General features: G+C 36.3%; 1 protein-coding gene across 5 annotated transcripts in view; it reads left to right on the top strand.

Moving 5' to 3' along the window:
* The window catches only part of Prp40 (pre-mRNA processing factor 40), a 406,566-nt gene that overhangs the window by 345,053 nt on the left and 49,031 nt on the right, over positions 1–12,482 (top strand). The gene's annotated exons all lie outside the window — the stretch shown is intronic.

The raw sequence follows: 12,482 nt of genomic DNA, 5'->3' as shown, positions 1-12,482 counted from the left end.
TTTGAGTGTGTTTCAGCTTCTGTCGCCTCTAAGAACAATCTCTCCGACTTGTAAGAGTTTCTGTGTAGTACTTTTGTGTTTTTCCAGTTGATCCTGTGTGCAGGGGTATCGAGAGCATGGTCTGCTAGGCCCGACTTGCCATAGTGATAATTCCGGACATATCTTTTGTGTTCGCTGATGCGGATGTTCACAGTTCTTCCTGTTTGACCATAGTAGGCTTGATTACATGAGCAGGGTACTTGGTAGACTCCTGGATGTGATAAAGGGGGAATGCTGTCCTTGGGTGAGCGGATAAGGGTTGCTAATTTGCTACATGGTCTGAATGTAGTGCGTAGTTTATGTTTATTAAGAATTCTTGAAATCTTATCGGATGTGCCTTTTAATGTATGGGATGGTGACTGTTTTGTTGTAGTTCTCTGTGGTGGATGGTGGGAGGGGTTTCTTAGGAGCGTTTAGTATTTTGTTTATCTTATGTGGATTATAGCCATTGGCCAAGAAGGTATGGCATAAGTGAGCCAGTTCAGCAGCAAGAGCATTGTCATTGGAACAGATTGCTCTCGCTCTATGAGTTAGCATTTTTAAAATGCCATATTGTTGAGAAGGATGATGGTGTGATTGTTTGTGTAAGTATCTCCCTGTATGTGTGGGTTTTCTAAAAACTGAAAATGATAAGGAACCATCTGGAAGACGTGTGATAAGTGTATCCAGGAAGGGCAGACAGTTATTAGCTTCCAGTTCCATTGTAAAGTGGATTTTTGGATGTTGGCTATTTAAATGCACTAAGAATGTTTCCAATGTCTCTGGGCCATATGGCCAAATAGCAAGCACATCATCAACATAGCATAGCCAAAGTGTTGGTTTGAGAGTGACTGTATTGATTGCTAGTTTTTCCAGGTGTTCCATGTAAAAGTTGGCTAGAGGGGGGGGGGGAGCCCATGGCTGTCCCATCTATTTGTTTGTATATTTTCCCTTTCCATGTGAAATATCCTGCATGTATTGTGAATTTGAATAGTTCAAATATATCAGGGGAGGAAGTGTGACTTCAGTAGATTCAGGGTTTCTATTAGTGGTACATTTGTGAATAGTGAGGTGATATCAAAGCTTACTATTAAGTCTGAGCTTTTTAGGGTAAGGTGTTGTAAGATGCTTTTTAGGTGGGCTGAATTTTTGACAGAGGAGGGAGAATTGTTTGTGAGAGTGGTTAGTAGCTTCACTAAATGTCTAGCCAGTTTGTATGTGGGACTATTTATACTGTCCACAATTGGGTTTAAGGGTGTATCTTGTTTGTGAATTTTTGGTGCTCCATAGATCCTAGGTGTTTTAACATGGAAGGGCTTGAGTTTGTTAACTGTGTCTTTGGGCCAGGAAGTGACTTTTTTCAATAATTTTCGTGCCTTATTCTTTTGTGTGTTGGTGGGATTGCGATCTATAATTTTGTATGTTGACTGATCTTGTAACAGTGTGTGCATTTTTAGCGTTTCCTTTGTCTGCTTTTGTTATGATAATCTGGCTGTTGTTCTGTAGCTCTTTTATAGCAATGATTTTATGTGGGATATTATTTTTGGGAGGCTTGGACTTGATTAGGATGTTGGCCACATCTAAACGTATGTCGTTGGCTATTGTTGGAGGCAGGTCGTATATTCCTCGTTCGATGGACGCCATTATTTTGACTTTTGGAACTTGTTTGGGAGTCACGGTAAAATTGTGGCCTCGACTTAAAGCACTAGTGGCTTCTTTGCTTAAGGTGAGCGGCGATAAATTCACGACGACGAGGTCTTGTTGTAATTGCGGTCATTGTATAGTGTTGCATTGTTGGAGATTTTCAAACTTATTTTGGTGCTGGTTTTTGACTCTGTTGAATTCTTTTTTAGCCGTTACGTCGGTGATGTTATCTAGGATCTCCCAAAGTTCCGTATTGAGAATATTATAAAGTGATTCACGTAGTGCGTTGATGGTTGAATTTGATTTTGCTAATTCCAGACGAGTGACATTTATAAATGCATTGGGCTTTGGCCGAGTAGAACTTGTTTTTGATTTTAAAACAGTTCGGTATTAAATTGGTGTCTCGGCACCTCTTTAAGAAGGCTAACCTGTTCAGTTGCCGCACCAATTTTAACTTCCACTTACCATATTGTCGTGTCTTACATACGATATCGTCTCCGTGAAGAATCCTTAAACGTGTGGACAGACGTGTTCGTCGAACATGTAGTTTATTTTTTAACGGTATATATTAGAACACAGAAACTAAGTAAATAATTAATTTATTAACTTATTGCTGATATTCGCTGGTGTTATCTTTGGAAAATGCTTTATGGGTAAGGCTGTTCCACAGAGCTGAAGAAAGATGAATTGGATTAGCAGATTTAGTGAGTCAGCTATTCAGTTGTATTAAAAAATTAGCAGCTTCTTCTGGTGTTAGTTTAGGTTTAATTGAAAATGGATCATAATGGATAACCGGTTTTACTGAAAGGCACCCATATAAATATATGTAGAAGAGACACAGTGTGAAAATCTGGAGTTGGTATAGATTAAGTAGCTGGCTAGATGAAAAGTAATGTCTTTAGGACGCTGGTCTTATGTGATAGCTACAGGTTTTTTTTTTTTTTTTTTAGATAGAGGGCGCCCAAAATCAGGACTCTAGTCTTTGTGTTGCTGCTACAATTTTGTTTAACTAGTCTGTTGATTACACCATGTTGTTATAGTCTTGGTTATTGTGACAAACTGTGTTTATGTGCTTTGAAGATGCTGGTTATAACACCAGCGAAATATCAGCAATAAGTTAATAAATTAATTATTTACTTAGTTTCTGTGTTCTAATATATACCGTTAAAAAATAAACAACATGTTCGACGAACACATAAGCCTGTCCACACGTTTATGTAATGGACTAATTTGGAGGAAAATTGTTGATAGGAGATTAATAATGTTAACTTAATCATGCACTGCTGATTAAGTTTACATTATTACACATTCTCCGTGTTGAGAGATCACAGTTACGTTGCTACGGGCACCAGGTCAGAATGCCACAAGAGAGGCTCCCTCAGCAGGCCCTCTTTGCCAAGCCAGAGGGTGTAATGCCAAGGACTCGCTGGATAGATTATATCCAAAAACCTTGGGTGGACACGTTTGGGAATCCCACCAGAACACCTGAGCTTGGTGGCATAGGATCGTGACTATTGGAAGTTCCTCTTGCAGCTGTTGCCCCCCTACAACCCAATTAGGAAAGGTGGGCCTTGAAGATGTATGTATTACACATTAAGTTTACATTGATGTCATGAATTGCATTGGTATCCCATAATGTAAAGCACACTTTCTTTTGGATATATTGAACTGTTGAAGTAAGAATTACTGACTAGGCTGATTTTATTCATACCTCCTTAGTGGGATCCAGGAAGATACTGAGGTATCAATGATGGATGGAGTAATTACTTTGAAAAATTGCTAAATGAAACAAGCAGAGTGGTAAAAAACACTCAGCAAGCATGCAGTCAGGAATACATATCCAGCGAGTCCATAGCACAATTGGAAGAACGACAGTACATTGCGCAGAAGTTACATATTTCCCATATACAAGTAGTCACTATATTTTTAAAATACTCTGGATCAGAGATAATTGTACAGAGTTTTTTCCACTTGAATATCAAGTGAAGTATTATTATTACGTTACACCTCCAGAGAGTCCAAGGGGCTCATCGAGGGAGGGTACCTACTCGATAACTTTGTCACCACCACTCAATCCGCCAAATATAATGAACTAAAACTACCATCATTCATCATCCACACCAACGCCATCTGCTGCCCACTGCCACCACCACTGGTATTTTCACAATCGCAAAGCTCCATGCCCACGGCGGGATTGGAACCAACAGCGCAAATACGCTAACCACTCGGCCAACCAGGCCGGCAGTTATAATAAACAAGGAATTATATTCTTGTTTCAATCATATATATACCCAGGTATATAGGACTAATATACCTGGGTATATTAGTCCTATATACCTGGTATAGGTATAGGATTAAAACAAGAATATGATTTCTTCTCTATGGATATATATTTAATAGATATTTAATCAGATATCATTTCAAAGAGCTCAAGGGTATGATCTTTGGAAAATGCTTTATGGGTAAGGCTGTTCCACAGAACTGAAGAAAGATGAATTGGAGTAGCAGATTTAGTGAGTCAGCTATTCAGTTGTGTTAAAAAGTTAGCAGCTTCTTCCCATGTTAGTTTAGGTTTAATTGAAAATGGATCATAATGGATAACCAGTTTTTACTGAAAGGCACCCATATAAATATATGTAGAAGAGACACAGTGTGAAAATCTGGAGTTGGTATAGATTAAGTAGCTGGCTAGATGAAAAGTAATGTCTTGAGCAAAAAAGAATGCCAAGCTTTTTAGAAATGTCATAACAATGATACAGTTATGCCAGGAAAGACTACAAAAGTGTTTGTTTGAGAAGCGAGTTTTAGCATTGACTGTTAAGTTGAGCATTATCAAAGTACGCAGGAAAGAACTAAGGTCTCTTTTTGTGAGGAGGGAAAAGGAATGTGTTTTGGAAGAATTGAAGGTGACTAGGTAATTATTACCCCAATGAAGGATGGCATGGATCACTGTTTTGGGCACTGATGGTACATGATCTTGAAGTTGAGATGTTTGAGCAGTGTGAACTTAAATTTTTTTTTTTTAATGAATTCTGATCACCATGTAACTATGGTAGAAAAGAACTTTGAATAGGGTTTGAGAACAGTATGAGGAGGAGGAAGACAGGTGAAATAACAGAGCCTTGAAATCAGGTGCATTAATAGGAAAATCGGAAGAGAGAGAGCAATCCAATTTCAAAGGAAGGAAGGTAGCCATAAGATAAGCAGTTTGCTGAAAAGCCCTTGATAGCAAATCCTTTCAAATGCCTTAGAAATATTAAGTGGAACAGTACAGGTTTCTCCAAACCTTGTCATGGCACAGGCTCCAAGGGAGGTGATGTAAACAAGATCTGTTGTAGATCTTAATTGTAAAATCCATACTGATGGTCACTTAGTTGATGACCTTCTCCACCTACTTTAGACAACACTGAGGTAAGAGCAGCAGTCAGTAATTTGTGGTATGCACTTACCATCTTTTTTTTTTTAGAATTGGCTATATGGGCTTGTTTCTGTGCTGTAGAATGGAGGTTAGCTTATCACTGAATGAATAGATGCCAGCAGGGTACGATGTAGTGTAGAGATGATGAATAACAGGAGCACGTCTCTAGAGCATTTATTCATTGGATACCAGCAGGTGTCCAGATTGTTGAAAGAAGCCTTCTGATGTTTTTCTGGTGAAAAAAACCATAGGAGGTATGATATGTTCCAAATAAAGTTGAAAGTTATTTGACAGGTCATCAATGCAGGAATTAAATGGGACAGTGATGCCAGGAGGTCAGCTGAGAGAAATAGGTTGAAAGTGTACTGCAATACACGCACACACATAGTTGCTCACTTCCTGTATCTTTAATGTCCAGCTCATGGCATGAGTCTAGGTCTTTCATCTTGGGCCACCATTTAACTCTGTCCTCTGAGACAAACTTTAGCTTCAGAGAGAAATGGGGTTTTGCAAGAAAAAAGAGAGAATAAGTAGGCTGGATATGATATATTTATGCCAGGATAATCTAGACAGGACTGCATTGAAATTCATGAAATTATTTTCAATCCATTTGATCATTGTTTATGATGCTCATTATAGAAAATGCTGAAGCTTCAGTCATTCGAGTATTACGGGGTTTCACTTATAAAGAAGAGGAATAGAGAGTCTTATCGTCTGAAAAATTATGAATAAGAGTTGAAGTTAAAGAACCGAGACTTACGATTTACTTGGGTTTCCATGGTAGGACTGCAATATGCAAGCCTTACATTACCAGAACTACCATGGAAACCCATGTAAATCATAAGTATCGGTTCTTTAACTCTCTTATTCATAATTTTTACCTCGATGAGTCTTTGGGACTCCCTGGATGTGTCGTGTAATAATAATAAGAAAAAGTCATTGATGTATAGGCAGAAGAACATAGGTAAAAGTACAGAACTCTGGGATACACCAGCATTGATAAAGAAATCTGATAAGAGGAAGCTGGCAATCCAATTGCAAAGGGCAGGAAGGAGACCTTAAGGTAGCTTGGTAAGGCTTCAGTATCCAACATAATAAAATACCTTGGAAATATTGAGAACAAGCACATGATTTTCTTCAGATCTTTGTGCAGTCTGTATTCAAGGGTAGGTAAGGTTATCAAGAAGGTCGTCTACAAGACAGAAATGGCAGAATCCATATTGGTAATAACTAATTAACTGACCGGACTCTAAGCAGTGAATACATCAGTTGCTTATGTCACTTTCAAGGGTACTGAGGTGAGAACAATGGGATTTGATGGCTGACTTTTATCTCCCTTTTTTTAGGAGATAAGGTGGTTAAAGACTTGTTTCTGTGCTGTGGTATATCCCAGGTGAGTATGATTTTGGCTATGCTATACAGTGGTGTTAATTCTGGTGAAAAACCAAGTTTGAGCACTACTGGAATGATGCCATCTGTACCAGGAGAATTATTTGTATCATTACTAATTAAGATTTTTCTGGTGGATCCTTTTGGCATACGATCAGAGGAGGCATGTTGTGAGTGGTTCATAAGGGCAAAATCATGGTATTGTATAAGATGATTTTCTTTAGTTGTCTTGATCAGAGAGAGAAGAAACAATAATCAGAACAATAAAAACAGCATAAAAGTACTGAATGTCATTCCATGGTGCTGCTTTAGTGCCATAGGGTACAAAGCTGACATTGGCTGGGAAGTGATCGATCTGTAGAAAAAAATATGAATAAGATTATGGTCAGAGTTAACAAGAGGAAAGACATCTGGATCTTTTCTAGACCAGCTCTTCCTGCACATATACTGTATGTAGAAGGAGAGCTGGTTAAGAAAAGATCCAGAGTGTAAAAAGAATAATGAGCATTCTGGTAAGGTTAATTATTTATGGTAAATCATGACAGATCTAATATAATTTGCCAGCCTGGTTAGCGTACCCACTCTCCAACCAACAGACTGTGGGTTCGAATCCCATTGTGGGCATGGATGTTTGTTATTGTCTTTAGGTGGAAGATGAATGTCATTGCCTGGTGTGAGACCACTGCCCTGCTTATTGGAGGCCTAAGGTGGCTTGAAAAAGTTACTTATTTTGTCTCTAGATTTCCAGAGCAGGATTTCCAGACTGTATGAAAAATGAAAAAAAATATATATATAAATATTGATAAAATAGAAACAAAAATCCTTAGCCCATTTATGGTACAAAATATACTATAGATTTACAAAATAACCTTTCATGGGTGGGAGCAACATAATATATATATATATATATATATATATATATATATATATATATATATATATAAATCAACAAATGATTTAGCCAACCTTCCAGCTTGATCTATTAAGTTAAGAAAGAGGGGGGTCCTCGGGTTGTGTAATGAGCATTAGTATCCTAGGGATAATCTCAGAGTTGATTTCATAGACTTTATGAAATCAACTTTTAGAAATAAGTAGTCAGAGGGCAGCAGGATTAGAAGTGTTATAAATACAGCAAATGAAAGGTATAAAGTGAAGTAAGAGCATATTGAGGTAGAGCATTGATTCCAGGTTTGATAACCTATGTCAAGGAATGTCTTATTTGACAAAAGTACATGTTCCTTCTTTTTTATGGAAGGCACTAAGCAAAATGTAATTGAAATAATTAAGGAAGATGCCAATTAAGATTCGATTAGGAATAGCATATATGGTTTTAACCTGGATGTTATTGAAATTGGAGTGTGATATATACAGGGTGTTCGGAATAAATTTGACATATTTATAATTAATTATATTTTTCCGTAAGTTACATGTATTAACACACACTTCTCTTCATTTAAAAGTTTGGACCCTTCTTCATTCATATACAAGATGTCAGAAAGGATGGATAGCTGGAACCCACCTGAATCATGGAAGAGAATAACTTGTATCATGATGATTCGTGCCCGCCATCAAAATAAGGATATTACGACTGCTGCCCAATGCTCCCTGAATACAGTAAAAACAATCAGGCATGAACTAGAGACTTGCAATGGTGACTACGAGGATGTAGCAAGAAGAAAGATCCCTAGCAGACGATCTGATTGCGTTCGTACAGCAGAATTCCTCGCAAATCTGCAGGAACAGGTGTTGAAGAACCCTGGCATTGGAATTCGGGCTTTGTTCGTGGAGTTGCTAACTGTAGTCAAGCCCTGGATAACAAGGGTAGCCAATGGTAGGCCGTATGTATGGCAGCAGGATTCGGCCCCTTGCCACACCTCTGGGAAAAGTCAAAAATGGTTGTCTGAAAATTTCTACGACTTCACCAGTCCAAATGTTTGGCCTCCAAACTCCCCAGACCTTAACCCCATGGATTATTTTGTATGGGGCGCAGTTGAAAAAGACACCAATCGCACTTCCAGTAATACAAAAGCCCAGTTAATGGATAAAATTAAAACAGTTTTTGCGGCCCTTCCCAGGGAGACTGTAGCATCAGCTTGTTCGAGGTTCCGAAGCAGAATTGAAGCTGTGATCGATGCTAATGGTGGTTATTTTGAGTAAATCTTGTTGATAGTATTGTAATTAACTCTGCCTGTAATGTTTTTTTGTCAATTCATTAAATTTAATAGATACAAAGAAGATTTTCTTTTTCCTTACGAAACTGTCAAATTTATCCCGAACACCCTGTATATACCCTCAAGGGATCTACACGATATTATAAAACTACTAGACTTCTACACAATTAAATTTATGTTATTACTAACTGGAAGAGTTTTTCTTCTGGTTTCTCTGTTATTTGTTAGCACTCCAGTATTTTCATATCATATATTTCTGTTTTCTAGGTTTTTCCCTCTAGGTCTTTTTCTTGCCATCCTAACATCAAACACCTGTTTCTGCTATTCTTTATTCTTTCATTCTGTTTATGTGACTTTACTGTCTTAGATTAGTTCTGCTCACACATTCCTGAATGCTAACAATATCAACTCCTTTTGAATATCTTAATTTTTGGCATTGATGGCATCTGCTCACTCCTCTAATTTTTGTTAATGGAAGGTTTTATTTTTATCCTAACTCAGATTCATAAATTAAAATTGATTGGAATACTGTCTTATATACTGCTAGTTTAGTGTTTTGGCTAATTTCTCTCTTAATCCATATAAATTATTCAATAGGTTACCTATCTTATCAGATTTGTTTATTTTATTGTCTATTCAATATTTAATTTGCCATCTTCATTAGGTGAGATGTTTTGTTCATTCTATAGGTTTTCCATTGAAATTACAGTTGAAGTTGGCCATGTTCCTACTAATTTTCTTAGTTTTGGTCCTTTTATTGCAATTTTCAGATCAAATTTGTTATAGCATTTATTCAGATGAATCCAGTAGACTTGCACTGAATTTGTTTAAGAGGACAACATCATCTGCATAAACAAAACAGCTAAGTTTGATATCTCAGATTCTGATATCAGGTTTAACGTTGCATTTCTTTCAAAATGTGATCATACAGATGATGAAGAGTGGAGATAATGTGCATCCTTGTCTTATTCCTGATTTTACTTTAAGCATCTACTAGTATTTCCTTCAATTCTAACTGCTGACTTACAATTTAAATATAGACTGTGTATTGCTTTGTATAATGTTCCATATATAATTGTAGAATTTTGAAAATCTTGACTCCTAGTATTTTATCATATGCTTTTACAAAACTTAAGTGTTGATCCTTGTTATATTTTCATTATTTTTATTTGCTATAAAGGAAAAATCTGAACATGGTAATCTCTGTTTATCCTGAATCCAGCTTATTTTCTCAGTCTCTCCCCAAGTATTATTATTATTATTATTACATCGCACCTGCAGGGAGTCCAAAGACTCATCGAGGGAGGGCATCTACTCTACAACTCTTTGTCTCACTACGTCACCAACCTTCATCACCTAACACCGACACCATCTACCGCCGACTACCACTAGTACTTTCACAGACAATCACAAACATTTATGCCCAGGGCGGGATTCGAACCCACAGCCTTTTGGCTGGAGAACGGATATGCTAACCACTCGGCCAACCAGGCCGGCATAAGTATACCTGCATAAATTTTACCTGGAACATGTAGTTTGAAATTCTTTTATAATTTTCATTGTTTTATTCCCCCCCCTTTTTTTTTTATTTTTATTTTTATATATTGATGGGGACTATAAGAGCTCTACTTCAATCATTCATAATCTGACTAGAATTTCTGAATTATGTAGTGTAACCACCATCATAAAACTCTTATACTTCCATATTTGTGCATTTCTGGTTGAAATATCAGCTATTCCTGAATGCATTCTTGTTGAATGTTTTCTACTTCTGTTATGTCACTTATTTCGTTTAAGCCTTTCAAAGTAATTACTCCAGCCATCCAGAATGTTTATCTTCAGTTTTTATATCACCTTTATTATCTCTGATTCCTTTCACAGTATTCTTTTCTCTGTTTTGGAGTTTCTATTCAATATCCTCCATAATAACTAAAACTAAGTGATTATCACTTCCAATTCCAAATCCACTGTAGTGGTACCAGAAGACCATTTGGGAGCTGTTTCCAGTGATCTTTGTTTCAAATCACTGGAGAGTGGTTCTTTATTTAAACAGTTTGATTCGTGGTCTGGCTTTTGGGGGACAAATTCCTAATATACCATCCATTATGTAAACAAACATAGGTTTCATACCATACTTGCTTCAGCTGTAATTACAAAAAAGAATTTTTTTTTTTAAATATAAAAAAAAAAAAAAAAAAAAACTGTAGGGGGCAGTGTTAGTTATTCATCGGTATTTTTGTAGTTTAATTCATAACCCTAAATGAACAAAAATGAGAAATTTATTGGTCAGCTACTAATATGTTGTTATATTCAGCATCTTCAGAGCACAAAATCTTTATCATAGTAGGCAAGTATTAACAGTCAGTTTTGAATAACGTTGTCGGTGCTTATATACTGTTAGAAACCAGTAGTATTATGATGATGTGTGATGGCATATATTAGGTTCAACATTTTCTCCAAATGCTTGTTGCATGGTTGCAAAACTTGATACGGAGATATTATTCCATAGACACCCCATTTTGCTAGAATGCTTAAGAGAAAAAAAAAATATGCATGCATTCTAGATATGTAAACCTTTCACCTTATTCATGGGTCAAGTTGCCACTTACATCTCTTCATTTTCATTTCAGATACTGTTAGGTTCCCTATAAAAACATTCTAGGTTAGATTTTTTTTTTTTTTATCATTCCTCATAGATTGATACAGTGAAAACTATATGCCATTTATCTACTATTTAACCTCCTGCTCTGCATTATGTAGTGTACCCACTGAAAAATTCTCATATCTCTTTATCTAAACACTTATGTTAAATATCCTCTACTTTTGCTGCCATTGCACATTTTATTTTCTTGATAGTTTGAAAAGAAAGAAGAATTCAAGTTAACAAGAACAGTTTCAGAGGTTTTCTCTGAAATTTACAGAATATACCTCACTTATTCAGGCACTGAGGTTATAGCAGCACTTCAAAAAAATAGTTCTGTGTATTATATAAGATATTTGAGATTTTACATTTTTGTATTTATTGAACAACTCGAAGATTAACATCAAAACAAATTGTATTATAAAGTGTGTGTGTTGGGGGAGATGATTATGTGGCTACAATGCAACCACTAATGAGTTACTGTGAGGACAATACTGCAAAAAACACGGTACATATTTGTGCAGAAAATCAAAATTATTATTATTAACATGTACCAAGAAATGTTCATTCTCTGAAGTCTCCAGAAAGTCTTACAACTGATAATTCATATTGTGCTTTACAAGAAATGCTAGAAGTAACAGTGCAGAGTGGAACGTATTCATATTTCACATAATGCAAAGAGTCATAATTATTCTGGAATTCCACACTGTCTTGGACATTGAGATTGGGGAAAAGGAACATGCAGCATAAAGTTAATTACAGTTGATGAGTCATTCAAGAAAGATAAGTAATGTCAAGTGCTAAGTGTTCTGCACATGGTAGAAATCTTATATTATTTGAGAATGATTTTTTGTTGAATTGGTATTACAGGGATGATTTCATGAATTGCTTGTTCTCCAGACCTTATCCCAATAGGTTTGTTTTTCTTATAAAAACAGTATGAATGCAACTTAATATAGATGAAGGCAAACACAGTGAAAATGTTTTCAAACAAATCACCTGAAGTCTCACTACTTAATACACATGTTTGTAATCTTTGCAACTTACATTATTACTCTCAGATATTCAAATTGATATTCAGATATTCAGCATCCCAATTATTATAATGTTATATTATTGTATATGTGTGTATGCACAGGGTAATCAAACAACTAAACCATTTACCTTGTAATAAATAGAGAGCAATTAAATGCTATATTAT

The sequence above is a fragment of the Typopeltis vanoorti genome, chromosome 6 (assembly GCF_054136105.1).
Source record: "Typopeltis vanoorti isolate ZY-2024b chromosome 6, IOZ_Tvanoo_1.0, whole genome shotgun sequence".
NCBI lineage: Eukaryota > Metazoa > Arthropoda > Arachnida > Uropygi > Thelyphonidae > Typopeltis > Typopeltis vanoorti.
Note: the sequence above shows the minus strand (reverse complement) of the source record. Positions and strands in the feature narration are given on the sequence as shown.